Here is a 21,592-nt window from a genome sequence, read left to right as displayed (position 1 = left end):
TGTGGAAAGTGTTACAAACAAAAATGTGTAATCCCAACACCTTCTTTCATTGTGAAGGTCACTTTCTCCCTAAATATTTTGACTCAAATTATCTTTTTCAGAGAATTACTCTTTGGTAATTAAAGGTAAATTCACAAATTTTGATGCCTTATTTTTTTTAAGAACTTTGAATTTAAATTCCAATACAACTTTGTTTCAAACAGTGAAAATATATTTCCTGGGTAAGGACAATTCCAAGGGACCCTACAGGATTTACAGGTTTGTTTGTTTAGTGTGAAAAAGAGCCATCTTCATCCACATTGCTCCCTCTCTACTAAGTCTCCTTGGATTTCTTTGCATGAAAAGACTATTCTTCCAGGCAATTTAAATTTTCGTAATAGACTAAGTTGTTAAAATTTTGAACAATTAAAATTTACCTGTCATAACTTTAAAACTCTTGAAAATCCTTTATCAGAACCTCGAATTCACCAATCCTAATTCCACCATTACCATCAAAAAGTTAACATGCTATTTTCATGATATAGTATCCAGGCAGCTATTATATTCCAGTGGCTTTGTTATGTATATAAATAGCCATATTAGCTGATGCTAAGCACAATTAATTCCAAGATATGGAACCAGATTTTTTCATTTGTGGTTGTTGTTTTTGATGAACTATGTGATTTTGGTTTTCTTTGGTTTTCCCCCTATGGTTTATCCTTCCGGTATATCATTTTGTATTGTATATACATTTACCTTGATTAGTGAAGGGAAGAGGAAAAGCATAATGGTGAGACAAAGGACAAAAGGGAAACCAATGCAATAGCAATACTCACAAGACAATATATTGGAAATGTACATTACAACTTGTGAGGGATGAAGGGGTGAAGGAAAACTGTGAGAAAAATGAGAGAAGGTTAACAAATTTGAAAAGTTATTATTTAATAACTTATAATTACTGTATCCCCACTGTACATCACTTTGATAATAAAATTGAAAAACAAGCTGCATAAACTATAATTTCACTGTATTGGCACAGGAAATAATATTCTTTATGTAGTAATATTTTAAAAATCAATACTATTTGGCATCTAATTTGAATTAATTACCCCTTTTTTATCAGAGGGTCATCAACTTGAATGTTATCCAACTAGACAATATTTTCACAATATACTTGCCAATTTTTTCAAAAAAGTATAAATTTAGTACTTTCTCATTCTAAAACAGAAAACTGTTTAATGCTATGGAAACCCATAACTTTTAAAAGTAAGTAGTTAATAGGAAAGAATATATGTGTTCTTCAAAATTCCTATGACTAATAACTACTAATTTTTAAATTCTCAACATTCCTGAGAGATTCCAAACAGTACCTGTTTGCATGTTATATAATTCTGCAATAGATTTAGTTTCCAATGGGGTGTTACAGACTGAGAAGTCAACAGAAAAATAGCCACATATTGGTAGAGGATAAAACTATGAAGTATGTGTAATAATTAATTTTTCAAGAGTAAGCTATTGTTTATCAGCGTAAGCTATTTTTTCTATGACCACCAATCCCAAGATTTATGCCATAAAGTCATCCTAGCCCAACAGTTTCCAACTTTTATGGGGCACCTTAAAATTCCTTAATTCACATCATGAATACCTTATCTCTATTTTGAAAAAATACTATACCTCTGCTAATGTGACACCCTCCTTGTTCTGAAAAGAACACCACAATACATTCAGCTGCATCATTTTTCCTCCACTGGTATTCTTGAGATCAGAACACTTGCAAATATTATTTATATTTATATTTTTTAACTATCATAGATATTCAGGATGCTAAGATAAAAAAAATTATGGTTCAAAGCCCACCCAGGCAGGAAGGCTTCTTAGAATCTTATCTCCAAAAAAATTCTCCACAAAAGCCAGACTCAAGTGGCACTGAGGTTGAAGTGGTAGAGCACGAGACTTGAGCATCAACAGGCTCTGAGATACTGTCCAGGCCAAGAGTTCAAGCTCTAGGATGAACCAATAAAACAAAAACAAAATTGAAAACAAACCCCAAACCTAGCATTTTTCTCCATGTATACAGAGGTACGTAAATAAGGAAATGACTTCCTGTTTTACAAATAGGTAGAAGAAAGAAGATGTCACACAATTACTCTCTTCATACCATATTAAACCAAACCCTTAAAAATTGGTTTTTCTAAATGTATAAATTAATGTCATCCATTTTTGGCAACTCTGTCTAGATTATTCACATTAACACAGTATACATGAACTGTGGGAATTATCTATTAACTATGTTCTAATTATAACTCTCTTGAAAGAATATATAGACAAATAGAATGCCAGAATCATTTGTGAAATTAACAATTAATCCCTCTACTTAAAAAGAATTTTGTAGTATACTATAGAATATGAAATTACAAACAAAACCAAAAAATATATTTTAAATATAAATTCTAATTTAACAAGGTCTACAAAGTCCTACATTAGAGGATCTTTGCTATTTCTCCAGATTTAAGCTGTTGTAATCCTTCAACATTAATTTGGAATCCAACAGAATGAGGCTTACTTACTTTTGCAAATTTTTGGATGGGAATCATGATCTATTTTTCATCTGTAATGATGAGAGCATTTAAAACACAAGTGTGGATATATATTAGTTGCATTCAATAGGAAACTTGACTTCTCAAAACATAATGACAAAATTAGTCCAAACTTCCAACTGGGTATTCCTTTTTTGTTGTTTGGTTTGTTTTAATGAGACAAAATTATTCTACCTGGTCCAGGTAGAATAATTGAGTGCTACAATTCCAAGCTTGTAGCACTTTGCCCTGCCATAGTTGTTTATTTAATCTAGAAACAGACTAGCAATTCTGAACTTCTCCTATGATCTTATCCACTAGACTGAATGCTCAGACTGTTTATGTACTATTTTCAAAGATGTTTTAACATTTGACACAGGATATGAACATTTTCAGATGCACCTGCAGGGTTCCCTGATTCATTCCACCATGGATCCTATAATAATAATGATTACTTGACTTTCTTACTATCTCTGGTCCCTACCTATGTAATATTATCAACTTCTGGGGGAAAGTTCACTTGAAGGCTTTCTAATATTTAAAATTATCATTTGATTCTAATCTTACTCAGGACTTATTTTCTATTGTTTTCTAACTTTTATACATATTCTGAGAGTTGTTTCATTTGTGTCTTTTTGTGTGCACCTATAAGTGCCTCTGTGTGTATGTGTATGTTCCTATGTATGTATGCAAAAACCTAAAGCTGTTATTCAGCAATGTTGCTCGTGACTGGTATTCCAGTTTTTGGCTGATTAATTATAGGTAGTGTCTCAAAGCCCATACTGTCCAAGCTGGATGCAAATTGAACTTCCCAGACTCCTTTACATTCTTAGGTTTTATTTTTCCAGGACTATCAACTTTTAAACTTCAAACACTTTTGGGAGTGTAAAGTCTAACCTGTAGCCCAGATTTTTAACTCAAGAATTCATATAAAGATAGATGAACATATACATTACATATCCTGAGTGTACGCTGTTAGAAATGTGATCATAAACCAAGTTGTTGTGAAATCTGAGGATTTGGGTTTAAAGCCAGCACGGGTAGGAAAGTCCTGCAGGCTCTTTTCTCCAATAATTACTAGAAAATTGGAAGTGGCACTGTGGCTCAAGTGGAAGAGCCCTAGCCTTGAGCTGCATTTCAGAGGGACAGCAACCTGTCCTATATTTCAAGTGCCACAAACAACAAAAACAACAACAAAAAGAATATAAGAAAAGGAAAGAAAAAGAAATGTGATCTTAGCCACCAGGTTCATTGCTAGTATAATTCCTGTTCTCTCAAGATGGATTCTTTTTTCCAGTTATGTGTCTACTCTCCTATATCTGACTTGCATTGGAAACAGAATCATTCTTCCATTCTCCTTTTTGCACATTTACGTGATTAGCAAGCGTGATTTAGAAAGGCAGTGGCCTCATGCTTCATGTTCCACATAGGAGTAATGCTTTCTCTATATCACTCCCATAAATCTACATATTGTATTTGGCTTTATTTTTTCAATGTGTTCTTATTTGTTGAGTCTTCTATACTGTATTGAACACTTATACATAAACACAGAACTTCTTTTTCTCCTATAATTGCTATTGTTTGTCTTACTCTTAACTCATGTACACTTGGGAAATTAATGCACAGCACATAGACTCACAAAAATGATCTGAGAACCTTCTTCCTATTTAAAATTCACCTTAATTTACAGAGCACATAGGAAGTTTGAACAAAATGTTCTCATGGATAATGTATTTATAAGCAATTTAAATTTCATTTCTCTTTACTAAGTTGTCTCTGAAACACGTGTTACCTCATGGCCAAAAGTATCCTTGTGCTATTTCAATGAAGCCAGAAAACATTCATTTTTTTCTGGAGCAGCACCATAGATTGTTACTGGAAGAAAGTGGAAGTAACTGTTACTGGATGTGGAAACTGATCCTAGGAGAGGAATTGAACATAGAGAAATGACAAAGTTCAAGTTAACTATTGCTTTCTTTTTTACTGTATAAGAAAAGGATCCTAGGCTGGAAGGAAACTCTGTCCCTGACTTTTGTGAGTGTGTGCTTTACTCATATAAACTTGTCTGTGAACATCTGGTTGAGAGTATTACAAAAGGAAACAATGTGTCATTTGAAGCCCAGTATAGAACAAAAGGAAGTCACTTTACTTTAAAAATGTTCTACTGCAAAGAAGCAAAGATATGAAGGTTTTAAAGTGTCTTATGGATGGATGTTTCACTCCTGAGATGATTCTCTTGTTGCAGGAATCAGTTATCAATTCCTTTAGTCTGGTCCTGAGTTTTCCATAGCAATAAGGATTCCAAAAAAGCAGGATCCAGTGAGTATGATCAGAAAAAGCAGCCTATTTTCAGACCACCACTATTTTAAGGAGAGTCCCAAAGAAATACCCAGGGTTTGTTTTGTTTCCTTGTTTATTTAGTTTGTGCTGGTTCTGGGGCTTGAACTTAGAGACTGGCCCCTGTCCCTAACCAGTTGTTTTTCTTTCCCACCTGGCCCAAAGCTAGTACTCCGCAGCATGAGCCAAACCTCCACTTCTGTCTTTTTTGGTGTTTAATTACAGATAAGGGTTGACAGACTCTCTTGCCTGGGTTGGCTTTGAACTAAGACAGTAAGAAAGCTAAGTGACATCAACTGTATGTACTTCTTTTTGAACCAAGAAATATTAGATGAAGTTTATTATAAAGTTACTATTTGGCAATTTTTAAAGAAGAGAATATGTTTAGCAAAGAAGCCATAAAAAATAACTCAGCAAAAGTAGGTGCACTACTAAATCATTTGGGAAGATTACTATTGACTTCATCATTCCTTTGAGGGAAACTTAAAGCCATATTTGTAATTTTTTGTTGGTTGTGATTATTGAATATTGATCCTGGGCCTTGTCTCTCAGCTCTTCAGCACAAATTGAGCACTCTACCACTTTAGCTACAGCACCACTTCCGAGTTTCTGGAGTTAATTGAAGGTAAGTGTTTCATGGACTTTCCTGACCAAGCTGGCTTTGAACCACAATCCTCTGGGCTCAACCTCCTGAGTAGCTAGGATTACAGACATGAGCCACCAACACCCGGCTCATATTTGCATTTATGTGCACTTAATGTCACTATGTAGACAAAGAATGGAAATCTGAACCAAATGATGTGACATTGAAGCTTGTCAGAATGATTGAGTTAGCAATAAATATGTCCTCCTTTCCCATTTTGTTACATTAATGACCCATGAGCTATGGGACTCTTACATTAGCATCCTCTTCCATCTTTGTAAGTGTATTTAGTATCAGAAAATGTTCACAGAGAAATATAGAAAGACAGATTTTTAGAAAGCAAAGGAGATCAGGTATGAAAGAACAGCATAGAAGGAGATACATTTATCACACAGAGATTAAGAACTAGCCTAGGATATTTTGAATGCTAAAGGCAATGAGGAATAAGCCTAGTTGATAACTAGTTCTTCAATATCCAAAAATGGTTTCCTAGAACGGTTTCTGCTATGCCTTAGTTACTATCATTTTTTCTTTCCATCTGGAGTTATTCCTTCTCTTCTTTCACAACTGTTATTTAGCTTCTGCCCTTTTGGTGTGATGACTTGCCAAAAGAGTTTCCAAATCTCACTTAGACTGTTGTTCTTGTTGTTGCTGTTGTTGTTTTGGCAGTCCTGGAGCTAAATCTCGGTGCTTTTTTTCCCCTCAAGTCTAACCATCCACCATTTGAGGCACAGGACCACTTCCAGTGTTTCCTTTTCAATTTATGTGGTACTGAGGAATTGAACCCAGGGTTCCATGCATGCTAGGCAATCACCATACCATGAAGCCACATTCCCAGAACCCTAAATGACTTTCTTAAGATGGCATTACATTTTCATTATGTAACTATGTATCATAATTTTAACCAGAAATTTTTGCTAGAAAAGAGCATTGAACACAGTACTGAGTCCAGTAAGGCTAGTTGGACAATGGATTATTGTCACAGTGTAGCGAGGGCACAGAGGGAATTACCTCATGGAGCTGGTACAACAGAGTGAGCAAGGCAGAGCCTTTGCCACAGTCTACCTCCAGAATGAGAGGGCCACCTTGGTTCCAACCATATGGGGATGCTCGGCCACCTCCTCCAGCACCCATTGAATCAGTTCCTGAGAGAGAAAGAGAAAGAAAGAAGGTCAGAATTACACTTAAACCAGGTGCCGGTGGCTCAGGCCTATAATCCTAAGTACAATGGAGGCTGAGATATGAAGATCTTGGTTTATAGCCAGCCCGGCAGGAACACTTGTGAAACTCTTTTCTCCAAAAAACACCAGAAAACTGGAAGTGGTGCTGTGACACAAGTGGTAGAGTGCTAGCTTTGAGCTGAGGAGCTCGGGGAGCTGCCCCAGGCCCAAAGTTCAAGCCCCATGACAAAAGAAGTGGACTTCCCAACACAAGAAGTGGACTGAATAACACCCATTATCCTAAGGAGCATGGCAGAGAAGTCAGGCCGAGCTTCCTGTCAGCTAGGAGTCATTAGTAGGTCACCTGGATTCTCTGTGCCTCAGTTTCCCCAGCTTCAAAACTGAACAAAATGAAGGATCCCGTTACTCATGGGGATAGGGTAATAAAGAAAGAGATCCATGTTTTGTTTCATAATCCTATACCTGTTTCGCCATTAATAACACACACCATCTGAGATCTTTCTGGGAATCTTCCTATCATATGGTCACAGAATTGCCAAGAACAGGATCAGATGGCCCCTCCCTCTGTGCCTGTCTCTGCTGCAGAGATCCCTCTGTATTAATCCCTTGTTTCCTCAACTGTACCAGGAGGAGATTGAAGTCCAATGGTTGAGGCCCAACCCAGAGCTTCACCTCTGGTCAAGAATCAGCTGCTGTGGACTGAGTTTCGGACAATCCATCTAAACTAATGACTGAGCGTGGTGCTACATGTCTACCTTCCCAACTACACTAGACCAGGCCTGGTGGCTCATGCCTGTCACAGATAGGAGGACCATGATCCAGCCCAGCCTGAGCATATATTAATTCTCCATCTCAGAAAAGCCCAAGACAGAAACGCTTGACTCGCATTGTAGAAGACCTGACTGGCAAGCCTAAGGTCTTTAGGTCTAAACCTAATATACCAAAAAGAACCAGAGTGCCAGTGTCAGAGGCTCATGCCTATAATCCTAGGTACTCAGGAGGCTGAGATCTGAAGATCACAGCTCAAGATTTAAGATAGGGTTGGCCTCGCTCATCAGACGTCATGATGAGAAGACCCAGAGTCTGACCTATGCTGTTGCGCTCCATACTAGCAGAACTCGTATCCTTACTAAGTGTTGGTCATGCTCTCTGTCCCCCTGGGAAGACATCCCCTGCAGACCACACTCCCAGGTCCTCCAAATCTCCCACTGCCACCAACCAGGCCCAAGGGAGTACCCAGCTCCATTGCACACAGATCGCTTGTTCTTGTAATTTAACAGTGCTGTGTCCCTTTCAAGCCTCACACCTTTCCAGGTCCCCAGACCTCAGCCTCAAAGATAGCAGGTAGAAGTTACCAAAGCATTCTTCCTCCTTGTTACAACCCAATTCTACACACAGACACACACACACACACACACACACACACACACACACACACACACACACACACACACACATCCAGAACGGTGACAGAAGACTCATCCATGCAGCACCTGCAATTTGCCAACTGATCACTCACCTGAGCACAGTTAGGTTGTACAAGGAAAAAGATTATCTCTCTCTCTCTCTGTCTCTCTATGTCTCTCTCTCTCTCTATGTGTCTCTCTGTCTCTCTGTCTTCAGGTGAAAGGTTGACCAAACACAGAACACAAGGGCTCACACAGCAAGGGTGTCTATCTTCTGCATCCAACACCTCCCATCCCCAGAAAGAAAGAAAAATACCCCAGAAGGCAGGTGTAGACATGCTCCTCCCCACCTCTGACTAAAGCCACCGGTTATTCACCAGGGAGAGGAAGGGTGCAGATGTGCGGCAGTGTGGCTCCCACTTCTCCAGGCCAGGGGATCTCTGGCGCCCACTCCTCACTCAACCATATATCTCCCGGTTTCCTGGGACACTAGCCGCTGGGGATGGGGGTGAGATCCTCGGGCCAACACCCACCCCCACCCCTGGGGCACATTTGTGGCAGGGCGGGGGCCAGACTGTGGGGCACAGGGGAGGCGCAGGTCCGGGTCAGAGAGGAGGGGACATGGGGTGCAGGGTGCAGGGATGTGTGGCAGCCACTCACAAGTGTTGCTGGCAGAAGCTGTTGGCAGCTGCTACAGGTGGGGCAAGCAGCAATGGCAGAGGCATGACACACACTCAGGCCCTGAGCAGAGGACAGGGGAGCCAGGACCAGGTCAGGGCCGCAAGCTGGCTCGTGGCACACCATTGCACCATTGCCTGAGGAAAACATGGATCTGAGCACACAGCACCAGGTTTGAAATGCTGCTCCATGGGGAAGGTGGGAGGGGGCCAGGGCTCAGGCAGGCACACGATGGGCCTGAGGAAGGCCTTTCCTCCTAGGCCTCGAGTATCTTGCTCACCACTCAGCCACCTCTACCTTTCTCAACTGCTGGTAGTGGTGTCAACAAACAGAGGGAATCATAGTGCTACTGGTCGACATGGAATGTGGGCATGGCCACCATTCTTGTATCCCATTGGTCAGAAAGCACCATGAAACAATGGGGGTGTGGCTGGAATCCTGTGATGCAGGCAGAATAGGCGGAGTCAAAATGACGCAGCCTATTTCCCAGGGAACTCTGTCCATGCCAGTTGGGGACAAGAGGGTGACCTGCTTTAGCCGGATGGCTGCACAGATTGTTGTCTATGTCTGTTTGTTCCCAGACCTTGAACTCAGGATCTGGGCACAATCTGTGAGTTGCTTTTGATCAAAGCTAGCTCTCTACACTGGAGCCACATGGCATTACTTCTGGCTTTGTTGGCACTAGTTCAACAGGAGTCTCAAGGGCTTTCCTGTCTAGGGTGACTTTGACCATGATCCTCCTTTCACAACCTTTTAAGTTTTAAGGAGGACTGCTGGGGGCCACTGATGCCTGGCTAATCATTGGTTTTGCTGATGTTCTTTGACAGACCTGTGAGTTCCCTATCCTCAGGTTGAAGTGGTAGGAGCTGGAGCCCACAGTTTGAATCCTGGTCCTACCACCAACAAATGGCAGGAGATCCTATGAAACTCATTCCTATTCATATGACTACCAAAGGAATGTGATGTATATCATGATTAAATGGGCAGTACTTGAATGATTTGAGGATAAAACTATACACAATTACATTATAGGACACTGGTCGATATTAATTAATAATTTATGAAGCATTTAAACAATCACATTCATTAAATGGAGGCCAAATGAAATACCTACGAATTGGGCATCACATAGCATGGAGATGCTATTTTTTTTTCTGCCAGGACTGGAATTTGAACTGATGGCCTAGGGATCCCTGCTGTTGCACTGTGTAGAAAGGGGAAGCTTGCCTCCTTGAATTCAAGAAATTCAAAGTCTGTTCCTTAGGCCTGAAATCGATGCCCACCACTAGAAAACATCCTATTTGTGTACGTTTTAAATATATGATTTATATTTATATGCATATGTTGATTCTATATTGCATTCAGTGTAGTTTTTTATTTTATTTTTTGTTTTATTCATGTATTGACTTCTCATTTTATTGACTATTATGACTCATAGAACAGTGATCACATTGATTACATAGGATATAGGTTTGCATATGTATGGCACGTCCTTCCTGACACCCAGGACTTTCACAGAAAAGGAAACGTGTCAGCATCAACTTCTTAATACAAGATTCATTTTGGGGGAGTGCTGGCATCTGAACTCACATCCTACACGGCCCAATTCATGAATGGGTGAGTGTCAGCCTGGCATCCTGTGGCAAATTGAGCTGACAGGCAGTTCCGAGTACCTGAGATCGAGCCCCAGCGGTTGACAAAATATGAACAGATTGACATGCAGATGGTAGTACACTAATAAATATATATCCTTATAAAGTGTCAGAGATGTCTATACATTATTCAGTTATATAGACTACATTCCTACCAATTCTTGGATATTTATGATGCCTCCATATGATTAATGTTATTGTTTACATTCTTAACAAACTATTAACTAAATCAATCAATATCCTGAAATTATCACATTCTGTAAGTAATAGTATTATTTTAATGCTTCATAAATATTAAATAAAATCAGTCTTCTGAAATGATGCTGTCTAATTTTATAGGAGCATCATTCACCATCAATTCATTCAACTGTGACATTGATAATATTACCTTGTTATTCCCATGGATGGGAACGAGTCTCTTAGTATCTCCTGCCATTGATTGGTGTCAGGACTAGGATTTGAAATCAAGGCCTACATTCCCACATGGACCTATGACTTCCTCAATAGTCTGACAACCTTCAGCAATGCAAGGTGAAGTACCCTTTGCAACTGTGTCATTCAGACCCAGGAGGGTCACCGTGCAAAGGAAGAAAACATAAAAAGGCCATCTCGCTGCATTTTTTCTGTACATTTTTGCCACACAAGGCTTGGGGGTCTAGGATCTCAGGATCTACTGTATGTCCAGTGGCTGCACCCCAGCATAGGGTGTCGAAGCTGAGGCAGAGTTACCACAACCTGAGTTCAAAGCCCCTACTGAGCAAAAAATAATGAAAAGAAATTAGCTCCTTGGCTTGCAATTCACCCCGTTTTTCTGCCAGGCTTTGGATTTGAACTCAAGTTCTGGGTAAATCTGCAGCACTGCTTTAGAAGGGCAAGCTCACCATACTTGAAGATAAGAAAGTCAGGCCTGTACTCTAAGTCAAAATTCAAGCCCCAGCCTTGGAAAACATGCTATTTATATACATTGAAAATGCAGGATTTTTACTTACCTATGGATGTTCAGTCCATACACGTTTGGTGTGGTTGTTCCTTGTACTTTTTGTTTTATTCATTTATTTACCATTGATTTTACTATGATGACACCCATTCCCTTTATTATATTGATGACATCCTATCACATGGAATCTAAATTTGTAGACGTGTTCTCCATCATGCCTAACACCCAGGACTCTCAGAGAAAAGGAAAAAACTTTCACACTTGGTTTCTTACTGCATGATCCAATTGTTGGTAGTGCTGGGATCTGAACTCAGGGCCTAGCAGGACCAATTGGTGAATAGTTCAAAGTGACCACACCAGCCTGTGAGCAACAAAGGAGTTAGGTCATTCCCAGGATCTGACATTGATCCCCAGGGTGGGTCACGATAGTCATAAATTAATAATTAAAACATAGGATCAATAGTTACATGTATGTTTGGACAGCATCTTGCCTTTGGAGTACTTTTTCTCCTTATTTTCTGTCTTATGTAATTATTGTGTATTTTACTGAGTAAGGTAACAAATATAACAGTGCTTACATGGAAGACAACCTATTGCCCTGGCTATAGGGTTTCCTATGCATTCTCCATCCAAACTGAGACTCAGGACTTTCACAGGACAGGAAAATAAGTGAATCGATGGGCTTCTCACATCAGGATTCATCTTTTAGCAGTGTTGGGATTTGAACTCAGAGCCTATCAGGCCCAATTGGAGAAAGGGTCAAGGTGAGGACACCAGCTTGTCAGCAACGAAACAGATAGGCCATTCCCAGGACCTGACGTCAAGTCCCAGGGAGGTCCAGATAGTCATGAATTCATAACTTAAATATAGGGTCTATATTTACATACCTGTGTGGACAGCATCTTGCATTCGGTGCACTTCTTAATTTGTGTCGAATTCATGGAGTTATTGTGTATTTTACTGAGTATGGTGACAGGTATACTGTGCTGACATGGATGACAATCTGTTCCCATAGTTATAGGGTTGCCTATGCATTCTACATCCGAGTGGAAGCTCAGGACTTTCACAGGAGAGGAAAACATGTTCTGACAACAGAATGAATCTTTTGTCAGTGTTGGGATTTGAACTGAGGTCTGGGTAACTCTGTTGCACTTTGGGGGAAGGGAAATCTCACCATCCTTGAAGACTACAATGTCAGGCCTGGTCCAGGGCCTGATTTGAAGCCCCAGCACTGGACAAAATAACAAACATAGGATCTCTCTTTACCTACAAGTATGGTATGCATCTTGCATTCAGTGTAATTATTCTTTTTATTTTGTGTCTTATTCATGGATGTATTGTGTATTTTATTGAGTATGGTGATAGATATAACTATGCTGACATGGATAACAACCCATTTGAATGGTTATAGAGTTGTCTATATAGAATTCTCCATCCTCGTTGAGACCCAGTACTTTCATTGGACAGGAAAACGGGTGGATCGATTGGCTTCTCAAATCAATGTAAATCTTTTGGCAGTGTTGGGATTAGAACTCAAGGCCTAGCAGGCTTAATTGGTGAATGGGTCATGGTGAACATACCAGCCTGTGAGGCACTAAGGAGGTAGGCCATTCCTAGGACTTGAGATGAAGCCCTGGTTGGGGCCAATATAGTCATAAATTCATCATTTAAACAGAGGATCTATATTTCCATACATGGATGGGCAGCATCTTGCATTCAGTGTAGTCATTCTTTTATTTTGTGTCTTATTCATTCATGTATTGTGTATTTTCTTGAGTATAGGATAACAGATATAACTGTGGTGACCTGGATGACAAACTATTCCCATGACTATAGAGTTCCATATACATTCTCCATCCTAGCTGAGACCCAGGGCTTACACAGCACAGGAAAATTTGTGCAATGACTGGCTTCTCACATCAGGGTGAATTTTGGCAGTGCTGGGATTTGAACTTTGGGCCTAGGAGGTCCAACTTCCCAATGGGTACACGTGATCACACCAGACTGTGAGCCACTAAGGAGCTGGTCGGTTCCCAGGAACAGAGATAGAGCACCGGGGGGGCCACAATTGTCCTGAATGCATCATTTAACCATGGGATGTATACTCAAATCTATGTGTGGACTGCATTGTGCATTTAGTGTAGTTATTCTATTTTGTATGCTATCCATGGATGTATTGTGTATTTTCTTCAGTACATGATGACAGGTATAACTGGGCTCACATGATAACACCCTATTTCCGTGGCCACATGGTGGCCCATGCATTCTTCATCCTAGCTGAGACCCAGGACTTGCACAGGAAAAGAACACAGGTGCAACAATTGGCTTCTGACATCAGGATGAATCTTTTGGCACTGCTGGAATCTCAACTCGGGGACCAGCAGACCCAACTGACGAATGAGAGCCACTAAGGAGTAAGACCGTTCCCAGGACCTGAGATGGACCCCCAGGTGAGGGTGTGGGGGGAGGGCACACAGCAGTCATCCATTCATAAGTTGAAGGTAGTATGCAAATAAGTACACAATTGTATAGAATAGGAGAGATGATAACCTGTGATGGAATCCAATCTACCATGTGTCTACTGATTTTTGGATCTTTCTAGATGCCTTCATTTCATGACTATGATGATTATTGTCATGCTTAATCAACACTGCTTTACAAATAAGTGATACCCCATGAGTCTTGCCTATCATTTCCTAGTCACATCATGCATTAACTACTTATTCGATGATATCAATCGCATTCCATGACTTTTCCTGTATCTCAGGATTTCCCACCATTGCTTTCTCATGGGAGTGGGCTGAATTCAATCCTCAGGCATGGAAATCATACTCCGTATATACATTTTAAAGATAGGATTTATACTTCCATACAGATGGTCAGTAGATACCGTGTTTGGTGTGGTAGGATTTATACTTCCATACAGATGTTCAGTCCATATCATGTTTAGTGTGGTCATTCATTTTATTTCTTTTTTATGCATTTATTTACGATTTACTTCATTGACTTTCATGACACCTATACAATTTATTACATTGTTTACATCATATTACATCCCATCTAGATTTGTAGATGTGTTCTCCATCATGTCTGACACTCTGGACTCTCCCAAAAAAGGAAAACATATATCACACTCGGCTTCTTACTCAAAGATTAAATTTTTGGCAGTGCTGGGATCTGAACTCAGGGCCTAGCAGGCCCAATTCATGATTGGATGAGTGTGAGCACAGAAGCCTCTAGCCAATGAAACTGTGAGGTCGTTCCCATGCACTGAGATCAAGCCCCAAGTTTGGCCAAAACAGCAATACATGGATTGGCAGAAGGTGGTATACAAATAAATATATATTGGTAAAGAGTTCCAGAGCTGTCTATCTATGACTGAATGACATCTATTACATTTCTACCAACTTTTAGGTATTTATTATATCTCCATTGAAAAAATATTATTCTTTTCATGCTTAATAAACTATTAATTAAGGTCAATCAGCATCCTAGGATTATTGCATCCAATTTTAGACTAGACAAATGCATGAACTACTCTTTCAATCTGTATTCTTATGCATAGGAATGAATCTCTTGTGATCTCCTGCCATTAGTGTGTAAGGATTAGGATTTGAACCCAGAGCCTATGTTGACATGTTGGCTTATGGCTTCCCTGATAGCCTGCCATCCATCAGCAATGGCAGGCCAGGTCCACTTTGAAACCATGTCATTCAGACCCAGGATGGTCCCCATGCAAAGAAAAACTTGTAAAACCCTGAGCCCACTACAGCTCCCCACTTTTTGTGCTGTTCTGCTTTTCTTTTCTTCCTGCAAACCCTCTGGGCCTAGGGTCGCAGGATCAGCTTTGGGTCCCGAGGCTGCACCCCATCCTAGGGAGAGTGAAGCTGAGTCAGAATTGTCATGACCTGAGTTCAAGCCGTGTGGTTAGCAAAATTAATTAACTAATTAATTCATTAATTAACCAACTAACTAACTAAATTGAAATCATAAAGCTCCTTGGTTTGGAATTTCTTCCAGTTTTCTTTCCTAGCCTGGGGTTTCAACTCAGAGTCTTGATGAATCCGTAGCAATGTGACGGAAGGCTCACAGTTGCCATTACTTGAGTTCAAACCCCATGCCGAGCCAAAAATAAATAATTAAGTCACTGACCTCAGAAGGGAAGTTAGTTGTGAACATGGGAGGGAAGGGATGGTAGAGGAAAATCAAACGAGGAGGCAACAATGCTCAATAGGAAATGTACTCATTACTTTGCTCATGTAACCGTGACCCCTCTGTACAACATTTTTAAATGAAAAACATACAAAAAATTATGTAGTGCTCAAAAAGCACTTTGGGGATAAGGGATGGATGTCTGAATAGCTGTACAAAATTCTACACTGATTTTTTTCAGTGTTCAGTATGGAACTTAATCAAGGTAACTGTTTCTGTTACAAATATTAAGTCACTGTCTTGGAACTGGGGCCAGTATTTCTGCCATTGCTGGGATTTGAGCTCACTCTCCAAGTAACTCTTTTGCACCTTGGGTGAAGGCTAAGCGCCTTGTCCTTGAGGGAAAGATTTTCAAGCTAGTGTTCCCAGGGCCTGAATTAAGGCCCAGCAATTGAAAAAAATATTTGTATACGTGTGTAATATAAGATATATAGGTACATATGTATGTTTATTTCATATTATGATTATTATTGGTTTTTTATGTAATTTTTATTCATTTAATTGTTTATTTATTTAGTATTATTATACATATAATATTTATTATGTTGTGTACATATATTATAAAATTATACACAATAATTCAGTACATTGACTCATTTTCATTAATACTTTATTAAGTGTTGAAACATGATACATAATTAAATGGAGGCATTTGTCAAGTCATCACATGGTTAGAGTATGTCCCTAGTATGAGCTTTGTCTTACTTATCTTGGACAACTTCCTATAGGGATTTGTTTAGATGATTTATACTCAGAAGCCTTTTCTTGTGGATAGGCAAGTTGAGGGATAAAATCGTAAGGTTGGGGCTGGGAAAGTAGCTTAGTGATAGAGAGCATGCTCAGCATGCTTGAATGCCAGGGTTTGAATCCTCAGTGCCACATACTCAGAAAAAGCCAGAAGCTGTGGTGTGGTTCAAGCGGTAGAGTGCTAGCATTGAGAAAAAGAAGCTCAAAGACAGTACCCAGGCCCTAATTTGAAGCCCCAGGTCTGGCAAAACAATACGCCAGATTCCAGTGGCTCTGGAAACCTGCTTTCTCAGGAGGCTGAGATCTTAAGATCACAGTTTGAAGACAGCTTAAGGAAGGAAAGAAAGCCTGTTAGACTCTTACTTCCAATGAACCATCAAAAAAACCCATGTGGCACTGTGGGTCAAGTGGTAGAGTGTTTGCCTTGAGCTGAATGGCTCACGGACAGTGCCCAGGCTTCAGTTTGAGACACACACTGGAAAAAGAGTGAGGGATAATCAAAGTAATTTTCCTATTTGCTATTTATGAGAATATGGTTTGGAAAATGAATGCTGATGTACACCAGATTTGGAGTCAGACCTCAAGGTTCAAGTGTAGCACATCCATAATCCCAGCCTCTCAGATTCTAGCATTATAAACTTGCATCCTACAAGGTTCTGAAAGGCACATTGTTGAAAGGCTTAAACCCACCATCATTGAAGACAAGAATTTCAGACCAGTTTCCAGGGCCTGAATTCAAGCCCCAGCACTGGAAAAAATATTATTCACACATGAGATCTATTTACATACATGTGTTTACTCCATATGACATTTATTACCTTTATTTTTATTTATTTTATATAGTATTATTACATATATAACATTTATTTCATTTATTACATCTTATGACATAGATTTATTTGCATATAGATTATACATAATACAGAGACCCAGGACTTTAACAGAGAAGGGAAAAAATGAGTTAAAATTGGCATCTGACTCCACATATAAACTTTTGGCCATGCTGGGAATTGAACTCACACCCACAGTGCACAAATCATGAATGGGTAAGTTGTAAAAGAAAAGCCTTTGCAAACTGAACTGCCAGCCATTTCTGAGAACCTGTGATCAAGCAATATTAGTGGCGGATAGATAGATGGATAGATAGATAGATAGATAGATAGATAGATAGATAGATAGATAGATAGATAGATAGATAGATAGATAGATAGATAGATAGATAGATGTGTAGTTTGCTATGTATATGAGAGAGAGAATGTGAGGATATTAAATTACATATACTATGAATTATTAGTTATTAAATTATGCCTCCTTCTAATGAAATGAAATATCATGGTTGAATACTTATTAAAGCGTTAATGTAAAAGTAGTCAGTATTCCTTAATTTGGAGAATCATACCATGGTGCTAGAATGGAAGACAATATCCAATACTTTTTGTGTGGCATTCTATAAGGGAATCATGAACTAACTGCAAATTTAATTGTTACTTTTATAACATTCCATTAGGCATTCCCATGGATAGGAATGATTTCCTCAAGATCTCCCTCCATTTATAGGTGGCAGTCCAGGCACTTCAACTCCAGGCCTGGGTATTTTACTTCAAAATGCTAACGTTTGGAATGACACTGTGAAGATTTCAGACTGTCCGGATGAAAGAAAAGAATGAGAAGAAAAGAAAGCCAAGTGTCAGTAGATCCTACGTGTAATCCTAGCTCTTCAGGAGGCTGAGAGGTAGAGAATACCAGTTTGAATTCAGCCAGGACAGGAAATTCCACCACACTCTTATTTCTGAGGGATTACAGGAATAAAAAATTCCCATGAATGGGGCTATGACTCAAGGGCAGAGCGCTACCCTTGAGCAAAAGGAGCTCAGGAACATTGCCTATGCTCTTAGTAAAACACCCAGACCTGCCAAAAAAAAAAGGCCAGTAACAACTTGTCTCCCCATGTATGTATGTATGTATGTATTTCTATTGGTGAAGGTATAGAGTTCCTACGATGAAAGGTATCCAGCTAGGAAATTTGCTTTGAATAAAATGATTTCATAGAACAGAGACAGTGCATCTTCTGGGGCTCCTCTCACTGTTCCCATTGTTGGCTGAGGTTTTCTCCACATTGGGGACTGCTGGAAGAAGTCTTCCTCATTGTTGGAACATGCTTCACTCCTGTACAGCTGAGTGATTTAAAATATTCCTTCTAGGCCAATTAGTGAGGAGTGTGGGTGGGCTCTGAAGGCCAGGAGAAAAAGGCCTCTTTGTACCTCAAGCTATCTCTCTGCCGAGAGCTCTGTTGTGACAGGAAAACTTCATTTGTGCCACCTCCCGTGGCAGGCCCATTTCCCTGCAGTTATCCTGACTTTGTTAGACTATGTTTCAGTGTTGAAATAACCTGCTACAATTAATTCAAGGGTCCTTCTGGCAGACGACTAGCAAGCCGAACCTAATGAAATGATTCATTATTGGCAATGATGCCTCCTTGGGTTTCCAGAAACTTGCTAAATCATAGCACATGTGTATTATCACTATGCTTCCTGTCATCTAGGGCTTGTGAAACTCATCAGATTTTGAAACTTTGACCTATCTTAGTGGGACCCTGGGTGGCTGTGTTTCAGAGTTGAACACAGGACCTGGGTACTGACCATGAGCTCAGAGCAGAATCTCAGTTCTTTATCATTTGGTGTCAGCGCTTCACTTCTGGTATTGGTGTGTGTATATGTGTTCATATACTTGTCCTAGAGTTTCAACTCAGGACCTAAACACTGCACCTGAGTTTCCCCTGTACAAGGATAGCACTCTACCACTTGAGGCACACAGCCACTTCAGGCTTTTTTCTAGTGTAGTACTAAGGAATCAAACCCAGGGATTCATACATGCAAAGCACTCTACTCCTAAGACACATTCCCAGCACTCTACTTCAGGTTTCTTTCTTTCTTTTGTTGGAAGTTGGAGGAATTTAAGTCTAGGCCTGGGTGCTGTCTTTGAGCTCTTTAGCTGAAGCCAATCACTCTACCACTTGAAAAACAGCACCGCTTGAGGTTTTTGGTGGGTCACTGGAGAGAAGCTTATCAAGGAATTTCTTGCCCAGGCTGGCTTTGGACCGTGACCCTCACCTCTCAGTGTCCTGAGTACCTAGGATGACAGACACGAGTCAGCAGCAACTAATTTCCACTTCAAGTTTCTAAGTGGTGAATAGGAGATAATAGTCTCATGGGACCTTTTTTCTGGGATAGTTTTGGACCCAGATCGTCAGATTTCAGCTTCCTGAGTAAGCAGGATGACAGACCTCACCTACTACACGCCTAGACTGTAACACTCTGTTGCAAGGGGGTCCTTGGCTCCAGTGGTAGGGCGCTACCCATGATACCCACTGGTAACTGCCAGTGGCTATGCCCTGAATTCAAGGTTCATGATCAAGAAACATAAACCAAAACAATTGTCTGCAGGAGACAACTCACTATAGTTAGGTACATACATAATTTTGGCCCTGACATGAGGACATATCTGAGCCACAAATTTCTCATCTGCACAATCATCTTACTTGTGGAGCTCTTACAAGAACCAGGTGAAAAAAATGAAAAAATGTAGCCCATGAAAGACTCAGCACACAACTCATGAAAGACTTATCACATAGCTGTAACCCACATAATATCATTAGAATTAGGGTGCTTTCATCAGTATCACCATTCTTTCAGAAACAAACCACAAACAGTCAAAATTTAGATTTTAGAGAAGTGAGGGTTTTTTTTTGGGGGGGGGGCAGTCAGCCACGGGGATTGCACTGAAATGTTGGGGGTACTGTTCTAAGGTCTTTTGATCAGGCTAGAACTCTTCCACTTTAAGCCACAGCTCAGAGTTTCACAGACTTCCTACCAGCGCTGGGTTTTAAACCCACCAGTGTCAGATCTCAGCCCCCGAGTATATTAGATGACAGGATGAGCAAGCCAGCAGCATCTAGTCTATGGAACTGGGTTGCAGCGGTTTACCTCTGGCTAATTCAGGTTAGATGGCAAATGTCAGCAGTAGACTCCCAGCTTGCTCTGTGATGAGGTATTTTCAGCCCTATCCTTATATGGTTGCAGTCAGAAAATTCTATCTTTTCGTTTTTTGTTTTGTTTTGTTTTGTTTTGGTGCCAGTCCTGGGTCTTTAGTAAGGGTCTAGACACAGTCTCTAAGCCTTTATGCCTAAAGCTAGTGCTCGAGTATTTGAACTACAGCACAACTTCTGGATTTTTCTATGCACATAGTAGTGAGGAATCGAACCAAGGGCGTCGTACTTACTAGGCGAGCACTCTTACCACTGAGCCCGAGTAGTGACAAGTGCATAAACAGATAAATGTGTAGATTGGTAGATAGAAAGAAAGAAAGCAAGAAAGATAGATAGATAGATAGATAGATAGATAGATAGATAGATAGATAGATAGATAGATAGATAGATAGATAGATGTAGATTTATTTAACGAGAGATGTCTGTAAATTATGAAATTTCATATATGATATTTCTACCAAATATTGCCATTTAAATTATTCCTTCCTTTTTTTAAGTATCATGATTGAATACATAATAAAATATTAATTGAAAATTAGTCAATGTAGTATAATTGTTGTGTATATTGTTTAATATAATCGTACAATAACTACTAATGTAATTGTTACATTTACAACATTCTATTAGTACAGATGTCTATTGGAAAGCATTTCGTTTTTAAATTTTTATTTTAATAATTATTTTTTTAATATTTTGGGGGGGTCCGGTCCTGGGGCCTGAACTTTGGGCCTGGTCGCTGTATCTCAGCTCTTCAGCTAAAGGCTAGTGCTTTACCACTTGAGCCACATCGCCATTTCCGGCTTTTTTCTTTTTGCTTATGTGGTGCTAAGGAATCGAAGCCAGGGCCTCTAGCATGCAAGACAAGCGCTCTACCACTGAGCCACCTTCCCAGCACTGGAAAGTGTTTCTTAGAATCTCCCGCCAGCCATTCATTAGTGGGAGTCCTGGGATTCAAATTTCAGGCCTAAGTTGCTGATTTCCACTTGGCTTCCCTAATAGCCCGCCAAACATCAGCAATGTAAGGTCATGTATATTGTCTGGGAATTGTTATTTAGACCCAGGATGGTACAATACAAAGGAAAAAGAAAAGTAAAACGACTGGATTGAACTTCTCAGTTTTATACTTTTACTTTTTATTTTTTTGCCAGCCCTGAGATTTGAACTCAGGACCTAGGCTCCCAGGATTGGCTTTGGCAGAG

The 21,592-nt window shown here is 39.9% G+C and overlaps 1 long non-coding RNA gene across 1 annotated transcript; it reads right to left on the bottom strand.

The window, feature by feature from the left end:
- Nucleotides 1–812: 812 nt before the first annotated feature.
- LOC138815124 (uncharacterized) lies at nucleotides 813–6,595 on the bottom strand. The gene is made up of 4 exons (XR_011368181.1): nucleotides 6,547–6,595; nucleotides 4,348–4,430; nucleotides 2,547–2,587; nucleotides 813–874 (listed from the first exon to the last, which is right to left on the bottom strand). It is a non-coding gene; the product is annotated as an uncharacterized lncRNA (long non-coding RNA).
- Between the last annotated feature and the right edge of the window lie 14,997 nt (nucleotides 6,596–21,592).

Source organism: Dipodomys merriami, unplaced genomic scaffold (genome assembly GCF_024711535.1).
Source record: "Dipodomys merriami isolate MVZ:Mamm:240054 unplaced genomic scaffold, mDipMer1.0.p SCAF_624, whole genome shotgun sequence".
NCBI classification, from domain to species: Eukaryota; Metazoa; Chordata; class Mammalia; order Rodentia; family Heteromyidae; genus Dipodomys; species Dipodomys merriami.
This window is presented reverse-complemented; position numbering and strand designations above follow the sequence as displayed.